This window comes from Myripristis murdjan, chromosome 4 (genome assembly GCF_902150065.1).
Source record: "Myripristis murdjan chromosome 4, fMyrMur1.1, whole genome shotgun sequence".
Taxonomy (NCBI): domain Eukaryota; kingdom Metazoa; phylum Chordata; class Actinopteri; order Holocentriformes; family Holocentridae; genus Myripristis; species Myripristis murdjan.
In genome coordinates, this window is record NC_043983.1 from 7,640,503 (window position 1) to 7,650,771 (window position 10,269).

Sequence of the window (10,269 nt, forward strand, 5' to 3'; positions counted from 1 at the left end):
GTCCTGTCGAATTACAGGGAAATGTGTATAGAATGATGCACAGAACATGCACATATTTTGTATTTGTCATGTCTAAGAAATTATGCTGAGTTTTGTTGTGTGTTGTCTCGTGACGTCTGCCCCGCCCTGATTGTTTCCACCTGTCTCCCATTGCCTTGTGTGTGTATTTATAGTTCGTGCTTCCCTTTGTCCTGTGCCAGTTCGTCTTGTGTCGTCTTGCCAGCGAACCACGCCAAGTCAAGTCAGGTTGCTTCTTTGATCATTGCCTTGTTATTTTGCCTTTGCCTAGTCTCTTTTACTTTGTTACTTTGTCTAGTCTCTCCTTAGTTTTCAGAGCAGTTTTCCTCGAAAAAGTGTTTTTTTTTTTTGTTTATTAGTATTTTCCTCTATATGAGTGATTTTGTGTTGTTACTTTTCACCGTTTAAAGACTGTTTGTTTATTGGAACTCTCGTCTCGAGTCGTGCATTTGGGTTCAACACTTTTGCTCGGCCTTGCCACTATTTGATGTAATGCTTGTGTTGGATGAAGCGCTTGCAACCAGCAGATACAAAATATGTGTGTGACGTTGTCAGACAAAAAAAATATTTCTAACTCTGAAACTACATAAGGAGAAATTTAAGGGAAAATATCAGGGATTTTGAATGTTTGGCCTGTTTACTACAGTTTACCCACATTTTACATGTCAACAAACCATTTTGCAAATCATGCTGGGGGCTAAAGATTTTACAACATACACTATATTACCAAAAGTATTCGCTCACCCATTCAAATGATCAGAATCAGGTGTCCTAATCACTTGGCCTGGCCACAGGTGTATAAAATCAAGCACTCAGGCATGCAGACTGTGAAACAAGACATTTGTGAAAGAATGGGCCGCTCTCAGGAGCTCAGTGAATTCCAGCGTGGAACTGTCATAGGATGCCACCTGTGCAACAAATCCAGTCGTGAAATTTCCTCGCTCCTAAATATTCCACAGTCAACTGTCAGCTCTATTATAACAAAATGGAAGCGTTTGGGAACAACAGCAACTCAGCCACGAAGTGGTAGGCCACGTAAAGTGACGGAGAGGGGTCAGCGGATGCTGAAGCGCATAGTGCAAAGAGGTCGCCGACTTTCTGCACAGTCAATTGCTACAGAGCTACAAACTTCATGTGACCTTCAGATTAGGCCAAGTACAGTACGCAGAGAGCTTCATGGAATGAGTTTCCATGGCCGAGCAGCTGCAGCCAAGCCACACATCACCAAGTGCAATGCAAAGCGTCGGATGCAATGGTGTAAAGCACGCCGCCACTGGCCTCTAGAGCAGTGGAGACGCGTTCTCTGGAGTGATGAATCATGCTTTTCCATCTGGCAATCTGATGGACGAGTCTGGGTTTGGAGGTTGCCAGGAGAACGGTACATTTCAGACTGCATTGTGCCGACTGTGAAATTTGGTGGAGGAGGAATTATGGTGTGGGGTTGTTTTTCAGGAGCTGGGCTTGGCCCCTTAGTTCCAGTGAAAGGAACTTTGAATGCTTCAGGATACCAAAACATTTTGGACAATTCCATGCTCCCAACCTTGTGGGAACAGCTTGGAGCGGGCCCCTTCCTCTTCCAACATGACTGTGCACCAGTGCACAAAGCAAGGTCCATAAAGACATGGATGACAGAGTCTGGTGTGGATGAACTTGACTGGCCTGCACAGAGTCCTGACCTGAACCCGATAGAACACCTTTGGGATGAATTAGAGCGGAGACTGAGAGCCAGGCCTTCTCGACCAACATCAGTGTGTGACCTCACCAATGCGCTTTTGGAAGAATGGTCAAAAATTCCTATAAACACTCTCCTCAACCTTGTGGACAGTCTTCCCAGAAGAGTTGAAGCTGTAATAGCTGCAAAAGGTGGACCGACATCATATTGAACTCTATGGGTTAGGAATGGGATGGCACTTCAGTTCATAGTATGAGTAAAGGCAGGTGAGCGAATACTTTTGGTAATATAGTGTATCAATATCAAATCCCTCCATTTTCAAACTATTTCTTTTTTTTTTGTTTGTTTGTTTGTTTATAATGTTCTGCTCCTGTGCCTAGTAAAGCCATCACTATTCATGAATCACAAAACTGATACCTGTCTGCGTAAAGCAAACGTTTGGGACTATTTTCTGGTGGAGGGACTGTTTCACTACACCCAATTCAAGTCATTAAAACACAACAGTGCTGCTGCTTTTAGGGGAAACTAATGTGGAGGACTTTACTACAGTGATGGTATACTGGTGTGGAAAAAAAGTTTGAAGTCTCTGCAAGTTCATTTTCATATCATAGCGGGATGAATGGAGGCCAATGGCTGGGATAAAAGGCAGGAAAAATGGAAAACATGCAAAATCACCAGAATGGTCCTTTATGTGTTGACAGCCATTTAACAGCTTTATAGGATCTGGGTGGCTGGCGAGCTCAGTGTCATCCTGAACACATTAATAACACACTGACAACTGTTTAACTTATGTAACACCCTCTAATGGCCTGTAGTTCCAGGCTGAGATATCTGAAACGTTATTCTCATGCAAAATTGTGTCTGGGAAGTTGGTGATGTCTTGTCTTCACACGGTCGCAATCCCAGTTGCCATAGTGACTGGAAAATGTGTCCATCACATCCCTTTTTAAACCTCCATGACAGTTAGTTTTCGGAAGCTCTGAACAGTGTCACCTTAATTGACTTAATTGTCTTCATGAACTGAAGTTGCCCTGTAATTCGCCTCATTGTATGGAACGACAACGAAATTCATATGGACAATTTAATTTAAATATGCATGAGCAGCACCTGCACCGTGGGTGGGCTGTGATGCTTTAATGGCTGCAAAAAAACATTAGAGTCCTTTTGTGAGTTCACCTTGTCTTTCCCTCCATCTCTGTGGAGGACGAAGGCGTATGGAAAGTACAGAAGGAGCATATATCATAACTTGGCCGCTGCTCCTAGTTTTGTTGGTGTGCTGTTGAATTTTGCACCACTTCACCACCCTCTTTTGTCTCCTGAGGTGCTTTCGTTCCCATAGTGGTGAGACAATATTCAGCGTTCCTGCTTTCTGAGCGTGGGGCTAAAAATACACTTGTGCAAACACCGCATAACTCATCAATGAGGCAATAGAACATTCCTCTGTCCGAGTTAGGCTTGACGAGGCTGCAGAAACATATCAACATCATAACAACATATTAAGTTTCACAGTCCGTACTGATTCAAACGGTACGTCCTGTACAGGGCAAAGAGATAGCACGAGTTATCCAACAGACACACTACACACATCATCTACTGATTAGACATATGACTAGATATTCAGACCCAAGCTGGACTGAGCACTACGTTCTATTCATAAATTATGTCTTTGCTACAGCTTATAATTTCTAAGAATTCAGTATAACTAAAACTTGTGTTTTTTGTGGTGAGTGTAGGGATGATAGAGCCTATACCTCCAGCAAAATCAACAGCAAATGCTGGAGCTGCAAAACAACCCCAAACCTGCATTTAAACCTAATAATTTCCAAGAAGACAATATAAACAAACTCTTACAGAGAGAGACAGTTTTGAAATATTAGTCTTGCTTGCACCCAATAAATCATTGTTGATTTTTTTCTGGTTAAATCAAGAACACAGGCTGTCAGGCCTAACTGTGCGCACCAACTGGCTGAAGTGAAAGAGATCCTCTTCGCATGAATAATTTCCAGCTTTACTATCAATGGACGGGCTTGTTGAATGGTTCACCACATTGGACTGACAAACAGAAACTAAGGAGACTCTGAACCTTCAAACAGGCCAATCGGCGGTTCCATAAGCAACTTGAACCAGCAATCGCCGGCTAAAACAGCAACAAGTGCATGGACTCTTACTTAAATTATTGATGCACTAACCTGTAAGAAGTATTTTAATGTTGTAGCTCTGACTGCTCCATATACTGTTGGCTACACTATACTGTTGTTTACACTCCATCACCCCATCAGATTTTGTTTTGCATGGAAAGTTTATCCTGCAAAGTGGGCGTCAGATAAGAGGCGTCAGATCACTGTAGTGCAGCAAAAACTAAGTACAATATTTCCCTGTGAAATGTAGTGCAGCGAAATGATGACGTTTCACAAAATCTATATACGCCTAGTGTCAAAACTTACTGTACTTACATCCTTGAGTACATGTATCTTAGTTACACTGCTGTTAAATATGCAGTTTGCACAGTCCCAGGTATATTTTTATGTGAATTCACATCTGACATTGAGGAGTTTGACTCATTTATTTAGAAATAATCCACCATGGCTAAAATCAAGACGCAAATTGCGATGTAAAGCCGAGGGGGAGAGGCAGGGTTGGGTGCTCCATGCTGCAGATATGGACTGAATAATTACACCTGATGTTTCCTATAAAGCCTACGTGGGCCAGCAGACTGTCTTATATACAGTTTAATTATGTCAGACATAATTATAGACAGTTTAAATCTGTTTTATGTCGAGCAGGCAGCAAATTGACAACCCTCTATGCCTGTCAGCCTTACAAAGCTATACACATGATGCATCCAGAGAAGGAAAGACCTACTTTTTAAACCCTAATTTATCCAGGGATAATGGCTGGAGCACACTTGCTCTTTTCAGGAGAGCAATGCTCAGCGCTCACAGTTCCTCACACTTCCAGCTGAGAGCTGCCCAGTGCAGCCGCAGCCTTTGCCGCAGAATAATTACAACTCAGCGTTACATGGCAGGGCAGTAAAATATAAGAGCCACATCAACTGAGCAATACCCAGAGATGCACAGTTCAGCGCACACAGCCTTTTTGTCTTCTCCTCCAGGTTTTCTGTGCCATGCAAGGCAAAGCGAGTGCTATGACAAAAAAGTACAGTAATTGCCTTTGAGACCTGCATCCTGTCAGAAGAAAGGGAGAGGAGGAGCAGAGGAGGAGGAGGAGGAAAGAAAGAGGTTTGCTGGCAGGAGAGAGAGAGAGAGAGAGAGATGAGAGTGATCTCAGTTAAAGTGTGGAGCCCTGGAATCTGGGATTACTGCGGGGGCTTTGCCTAAGATTCAATTTCAGTCGTTTAATGGGGGAGATAATGGAGAGACAGCGAGAGGAGGGGAGGGTAAGCACGGCAGAGTGAAAGAGAAAAAGAGAAAGAGATGGTACAGCATATCTCTCCATATCTCCCTGTAGTGTTCTGCTGGCATTGATCTCTGCAGTGAGAGCGGAGAGAACACTTTGTGCTCTCACCTCCAGATTCTCCCCTTTCAAGTCAGAGCGTGTGGGGAGGCAGCATGAGCATCACTCAGACATTTACTTCCAAATGGAACACACATGATTTGAAATAAGTGACATCCTGATAAAATGACTGATATCTGTTGCACAAAACTAAAAATTGAACAGTTTTAAAGAATGAGTACAAAAGTCCTGGGTTAACAAAATGATGAAAATTTTATTTATTTATTTATTTATTTATTTTTATGCAGTATTTTAGAGATACCGAGTGACGATGTTCATGTAGGTTGATGATTTATTTTGATCTAACTGGTCAAGCGCAGACATACAGTACCTCCAGCTTTCCCTCACGTGGACTGGAAGCACGTCACCGGTGACCTAACTGGAAACTGGGTCAGTGTGAGGGCAATCCTCACCCATATCGATGGAACATACACAAACGCTCGGCCTGTGTCTGCATGAAGCTGGATGAAATATGTGTCTTTCCACTTTCTGTCTGCACCAGGCCACTTTCAAAAAGTATCCCACTCGCAGTTCAACAAGACATGAATGCAGCACCATCTTCTCCATAGGGCGTGCACACCTGAACTGATGCTGCAAATATATCGAACATTTCAAATAATATTCAGAATTTGTTCTGGATCTCATTCTGTGTGAGATTCTCATGAGTATTTTCCTTTTATTATTAATATTGACAACAGAACCATGACTTAATAGTATTGTTTCATGATAACATCAGTCAATTTAAAGATAGACAAATCATAATATTCACACGGCTATGTTGAATACTTGACTGATTGGTAAATGAAGGCATTGTGACATGAGCAGCAGGTAAAGACAGGTGTTACCAATGACATTAATTAAGGTTCAGTTGATTCCGCTCTAATCTGCTGCTGCTCCTGCTGGCTCACTGGAGAAGCCCGGCTGCACTGACATGGAGCTGAACCTTCATCAATGTCACCAGGAACACCTGTCTTTACCTGCTAGTTCATGTCAACATGGCTGCTGCGGAAAGGGTCTATCAAGCGATGCAAAGCTGCAACATCATCAACATGCCTGTTTGCTCCAAATGAAGGCTAATATTGGCTAGATCTAGAGAAAGAGGTCGGTTCGGTTGCCGACTCAAACAGATGCTGCAACCATTAATCTTCATCAGACAGCAAGACACGAGGTGGTCCAAGATACTGTCCTCCAGTCCAGGAGATCGACAGGTGAGTGTCTTGGAAACTCCACGACTCCATCCACAATATTATGATCATTTAGGGTCATTTCACAGAACATTTTTTTTTTTTTTTGGAAATGCACTGAGACTGCTGGCAACCTGTTGCTTAGTATTTGTTTCTGTATTTGTAAAAAGCACAATACTGTTTCAGACTATGGCCTTATTATCATTTCAGCTACTGTAACTTCAATCAAAAGCCGACTCCAAATTATACGCCGAGTCTTGGGAACACCTGTGAGAGGTCACTGTCCATCTGTGAGCTTGCACAAAGGAGCAAAGTTTTGCCGGCGACATCTGTGATTTAAACTTGTTTTATTTTTCATTTCGTTTACCTATTTTCCCCTCGGAGATCAATAAAGTCTTTCTGATTCTGATTCTGTTTTCACTGTCCACATGACAAAAGGAAAATGGTGCTCTCAAAAAAATTCACACTACAGAGTTTTCGCCAAAAGTTGAGTTTTCAGTGACCAAAAAATGCCAGAGCAGAAGCTTAAAACAGAAAGAAAAGTCACATTATTAAAAAAAAAAAAAAAAAAAAAATCCATCTCTATGTGTTTGTTTGCCAGGTTGGCAGCCTTTCGTCCTTGAAACATGAACATGACAGAACTGCAAACCCTTGCGAAAACATTGGTAACTTCTTCGCTTTGACGCAAAGAAGTTACAAATGGGTAAATTCTTTGCAGTTGGTTACAATTGGTTTGGAAAAAGCTCCACAAGCCGTGTAATAAGCCAAACAATCCACCTCAGTCTGCCTCGTCGTGGCTTATCCCTAACATATTGCCCAGAATTTTATCACAACACAAACTTAAAGTTGGAGCCCTTGAAGGAGACTCACATTTGTTTCATTACTTCTATGTTATTACTTCACCTTCAAAGGGAGTGTGTGATCCTCTTACAGAAGATAAACATATTGAGTGCTCTATGAAAGATTTTGTGCTACAGTGTTTTCTGTTCTGTCTAGAAAATGTGAAAAAATAGGCTTCAGTTGGTGCAGTACTAGTAGGAGATGATTGCAGGACACACTGTGCTGACAGCTACCTATGTACAGTATCAAGATATCGCTAGAAACATAATGTGAAAGCAATTTGTGCACTTCTATTTTCTTACATAACGTGTCACCAGCCCGGCCACAGAAATAGCTGGGCCCCTGAAAAGGTCCAGTGAATGCCCCCCCCCAAAATTGCTTCACTCATATCAGCACCTGGGGGTCCAGGACGGCTGGAGGGTGGCTGGCTGTCTGATGGGTCAGGTTCTGGCCTGCAGTACTAGTATTCTGGTTCTGGGTGTACCAGGGGCGTGTTACCCAGTCGGAGTACCAGGGGAACATGGTTTTTCATGTGCTTTCCAGCCAATGCTCTGAATGTCAAAGTAAAGAAATTCAAATGTTTGCCTATGGTTGAAGTTTTGAGCACCAGAGAAGGGGATATGCAGGCAGTGCCTTTGTGTTTTCCCAGCTCCCAGGAGGCGGAAAAAATGTACAGCCTCCGCTGGGCCCAGAAGATTTTCCTGTTTTTACCCGGCCCTTAAGTGTCAGCTCATGTATTAAGAGCTGTTGCCGTCATGGTCCATGAAAAACATCACACCATAAATTCAGCAAGCATTAGCAGAGGTTGGCATATCACTCTGTAACATTTAGGATAAATAACACTCAGTACATTGTTTCTGCTCTTTGTACTTAATTGTACTGTTATACCACTGAAACTTGATGATTGTCATTGTCGAGTGAAAACTGAGATAAACCTGCTAAAAAAAAAAAAAAGTCACAGCAGTTGACAGCCAGGTATGTTGGAGTGAATCCATTGGATTTTTAAAGATTTCCAGCAGCTCATTCTCCAATAGCAGAGAATAAAATGCTAAAACATGAAAATCACAGTTACAGGGTGTTCACATGAAAACAGCATTAGGTACTAGGGAGATCCTCTTTAAGTATAGCACAGTATTGCAGTATGCATTTCCCATACCCATTTCCATAGGTTATTGTGCACATAAATGAAACAGGATAAAACCAGTCTTAAGTTGTTGCTATTCTAAGAGCTATAACTGCAAGTTGCCTCATCACTGTCCTTTGCCAAATCACCTCTCAAAATGTGGTTTTGCACAGACTTTTATCTCATTTTTTTATTCTAGTTTGCCTGCTTTATTCTTCTGCAACAGTGTTTTCGATTTCTGTCAGGCACTACTTATTGTGTTTCTTGCTGCAAATCCAGTTATTGTTGTTTATTATTGTTGACATGATGCTATAAAGGTCAGAGGTCAAGACAAGATTGCTGTGGGATGTTGGTAACTGCTGCTGCAGATAGATTATACCGGCGTCACTCCATTTAAAATCCCAGATGACACATGAGAATGAGGTTAGATTAATGGATTGCCATTTTGCTGAGGAGAAGATGGGCTGCTGCGACTGTTGTTGCATTAACAGAACACAATGGGATTTCAAGATTGCGTCTCTGTAAATTGATTTGAAATGTTCTATGGGATTACTTATCTTCAGAGGCCAGTGTGTGTGCTCGTGCAAATGTGCTGGAGTTGTGCAGATTGATTTGGTTCAGTCCTCAGCAATTAACGAGAAGCCCTGCCACCTTAGATCAAAACACTATCCCTCATTACTTTAACACTCTCTCTGTCTCTGTCTCTCTCCCTGGCAGGCACAGCCAGTGTTCCCCATCACTCATGCAATAACCCTTCATCCATATCTAGGTTCAGCTGTTGCACAACTGTTTCCATAAGCATTCTTCTCTCACTTGATGCAAGAAGCCATTTTCAGCAGTGTGATACCTCATAATCATTTCTTCTTTTATGTCGATCCAGTGTACAGTGTATGATTGCTTTTACATAGTATGAAAAAGTACAGATTCTTTGTGCTTTATTACGAATGTGTGATGAAGAAAGAAAGAAACAGAGAAAGAAAGAAGGAAAGGAAAACAGAATGAAAGACAAAAAGAAAGAAAGGGGAGAGGTTTTAAAATGTGTGTCATAAGACACACAGGTAATCAAATCAGAAACTGTTAGTGTTAGAGCGTCCTGCTCCTTCTTGTTGGCCACGACACCATCTGAGGTGGTGGCATGAAAACTCCTGGGATCTTTCCCTGCTCTGTGTCCTTGGTGTTATTTGATTTTACACTCAAACTATGGTTATTAGATGTATCGTGTCAAAAGCATCAGAGGACACCAGGATGCACACTGAGAAAGACCCAACTAATGCCAGAGCAAAGGCCCTGAGACACCAAGCCCGATCATTCGCTCACCTACTATAAATATAACACACCCGAGTTTTATCGAGTTTTATTAGTTGTAGCTGTGTTGCTTGCTGCCTGGCATGTTTTTACTCTTCTGTGGCTTTTAATCTTAAAAAGGTAGCAAACTCACAAGATTAATTTGCTAATTAATTGATTAATTTGTTAAGTGGGATACTGAATATGGTGTATTAAAAAGTAACAGTAACGATGCAGTTACTGTAAACAAGTTAACCACTTTAATTTCTTTTGGTTTACAACATTTGCAGTGTGCAACAGTGCAGAGCAACAATTAACAATTAAATTTAATTACTTAGATAAACAGTTCCTCCCTCAGTAAAGTTTCCTTAAATACAAAAATTAACGCAAATGTAAAAAGACAATATTAAATAAATAACTGAATAATGACATAAAATGAACAGAGGAGGTTGTGATATCAGTAACAGTTCAAGAATAAAATGTAAAGCTGAATAATTATTTTTGAAAACTATGTAATGTGTGAAAGGTTCAGAAGAAAAATCCCATTACTTGCTGCATGAGCTGAGAGTGAAACAGCCACAGAAGGGCCAGGAAGTTCAGTGGCTGCAGGGCTGGAAAGTGCTGCTCGCCTGCAG

At 41.7% G+C, this 10,269-nt stretch overlaps 1 long non-coding RNA gene across 1 annotated transcript; it reads left to right on the forward strand.

Moving 5' to 3' along the window:
- Window positions 1–6,093: 6,093 nt before the first annotated feature.
- LOC115358254 (uncharacterized) lies at window positions 6,094–6,796 on the forward strand. Its single transcript, XR_003928170.1, has 2 exons — window positions 6,094–6,411; window positions 6,598–6,796. It is a non-coding gene; the product is annotated as an uncharacterized LOC115358254 (long non-coding RNA).
- Window positions 6,797–10,269: the final 3,473 nt, after the last annotated feature.